Genomic DNA, 2,710 nt, shown 5'->3' with positions numbered 1-2,710 from the left:
CGGAAAAAGTTTTGGCACTGCTAAGAGGGACTGGTGTTCTATCAGGGAAAACAGAAGGGATGGGCATCCCATCGGGGAGCCCTGAGAAGGAAGATCCAAGATGAAACTTGTGGTCTAAAAAGGATAAAATAGAAGCCTTTACTTGACTTCTTAGCTTCCCAGCTCAATACGTATCCCCCCATTCACTGGCCAGAGTGAGACACTGGCGTTTAGAAGGGAAGCAACCTATTCTTGGCTCCCTGTGCGTGGTGTTAGCTCTTGTCCTAAGGTGTTAGCTGCCCTGAACTGCCACTGAGAAAGTGGGACTAGGGGGAGAAAGGGTGCCCTCTCAGCCCTTGAGACAGGAGCACGGAACCTTCCCCTGGAAATCCATGGAAGGAAGACTACCAGCGACCCATTGAGACAAGCAGGCAGGCCGGACTGGAGCGGGAGAGAGCCTAGGCAGAACAGGAGCCTCTCTGGGAACCGGCTCCACCCGGGAGGACCTCTGGGCTTCCTCGCGGGCTCGAAGTGGCTGTACAGTGATTCTGCCGGTGCTTTGAGGCTCTGAAACTCATCCTGGATAAAATCCATCAGGGTTTAGCGAATTTCCACTGCTGACTTATTCTCAGATCGGAGACGTTCAAGAACAGGCATAGCACCGAATGGCTTCCCAATGAGCACGGTGACTTTTCTGGCCAAAATGGAGGAAATAGGGCGGAGCTTTGGGAAGTACATCACTCATGCCAATGTGCCAGAGTGGAAGGACAATGGGGTTGAGGTGACACTCAGCAACCAGGCGCCATTTAAAGCTATTCCCCATTTAAAGCAAAGAAACTCCTGGCTCATGTTTTCCTTCAGGGAAGATGTGGACCCAGTCCCAGTTGTTGAGTTTCTCCAGGGTAAAGTCCATCCTTTCTGGTAGACGCCATCCCCTCGGCACACAGGGACACACTTTCCCAAGCTTGAGAAATGAGAATGCAGCTCCTTGGTGAAACAGATATCTGCAGCTGCTGAGGTCCACCTCATCAGCCTCAGGTTCCAGATGTGGCGGAGTTTCAGGAACCCCAGAAGTGTGGGTGATCCATACAGGACTGGTTATTGGAGACAATAATTAGCGGTGTACCAGGATCTCGATTCTCTTGTTGTGCACATTAAAACGGTTCATGTACTTGGTCCAGAACCAGCTGTAGGTACCCACGAGACCCATGACCACACTGCTGGTCAGAATCCATGATAGAGGAGCCACTGAGGGGAAGGGCCATTTCACATGTAAAGGCATCATGTCCAAAATAGCATTGGTCTCAGCTACCTGATCAAGATTCTGGCCAGCAGGCATGGACTATGGAGGAGCCATTCTTACTGCCAGCCTCGAAACCGCCTGTCCCGGCAGGTTCCCGAAGCCCAAACCTCTTGAGTGAGGACAGGGGGAGGTCGCCTTCCCGGCTGCCGCCCTTCCCGAGTCTCAGATAGCCTTCTCTAAGGCTGCCGTAAATGATAAATATATTAATAAAAAAATATGTACATTAGAACAAATTAAATTGCATGAATGGGCAACAAGAGATGATGGAATAAGAAGAAAAGAGCAAGGGAAATTAATTAAAAGAAGTAGCTAAAAACCTGACATTACATAAAGCTTAACCTCATGAGGAACACAGAGTGAAGTTATGAATAAAGAAGGACACTGTTCATATAGGGAAAAAAATAAATATAAAAGTAGAGGAGAATACAAGAAAGGAGGCTGAAAACTAAGTATTTATTTACCTGAGGGTGAGGAAAAGAAGGGTAAAAAAAGGGAAGAATAAGTAAATAAAAGGAAGACAAATAAAGAAAAATCTCCCGATTATTGAAAACAAATAAATAACTGGTATAAATATGGAGAGACTCTTTGTGGATAAATAATCATCTAAATAACTTACATGACTAAAGTTTAAAGAAACATGATTATATGGGTAAAGTAACGATTTCAAAGAGAATTGGGGAAAATATATATAAATACCAAAGAACAAGTGAAATAAAATACAAACCTAATATCCATAAAATCAAATCTAGAATAAAACACTAAAAAACAAAATAAAACAAAGTAATATCCATAATCAAATCTATCCATATTCATAAAAATCAAATCCAGAGTAAAATACTAAAAAAACAAAATAAAACAAAGTGGTAGAATGGATAAGAAAACAAATTCAATAATTATTTACACAACAAAATACATAATAAGCAACTAAAATATAAACTAAAATTGAGTGTCTGAGGCAAAGCTTGCTTTTAATAAATTGAATATAAAAGTGCTATTAGATTATTGGCAAATCATTCCATTAGAAAAATAAAAATAAGTATGTAATATTAATTATAAAAGAGACTTTTTAGTTTAATAGGAATTTGGACAATAAATGAATATTAAATATATAGGAAGAAAATAAAACCTTATTTAAAGTAATGAAATAAAAATTACTTGACTTCCCCCGTCCAAAAAAAAATGATAATTCCAGATTATAATGTCTTTTTTTCAGAATTGGATATATTTAAGAGAATAACAATAGGAAATATCAAATTGAATAGACTGTCACAAGGCTTTAAATTTAAAGGACTATGATATATTTAAAGAGAAGAATAAATACTATATATTTATTTCTCAACACAACTTATGCTATTAAGAAATAAAAAATTCAAATGAATGCTCAAAAACACATGTATTTTAAACATATTATGAAATAGAAGTTATATA

At 39.5% G+C, this 2,710-nt stretch overlaps 1 pseudogene; it reads right to left on the bottom strand.

The window, feature by feature from the left end:
* Positions 1-225: 225 nt before the first annotated feature.
* On the bottom strand, positions 226-1,261 carry LOC127557223 (tafazzin-like; annotated as a pseudogene).
* Positions 1,262-2,710: the final 1,449 nt, after the last annotated feature.

The sequence above is a fragment of the Antechinus flavipes genome, chromosome 3, assembly GCF_016432865.1.
Source record: "Antechinus flavipes isolate AdamAnt ecotype Samford, QLD, Australia chromosome 3, AdamAnt_v2, whole genome shotgun sequence".
Taxonomy (NCBI): Eukaryota; Metazoa; Chordata; class Mammalia; order Dasyuromorphia; family Dasyuridae; genus Antechinus; species Antechinus flavipes.
This window is presented reverse-complemented; position numbering and strand designations above follow the sequence as displayed.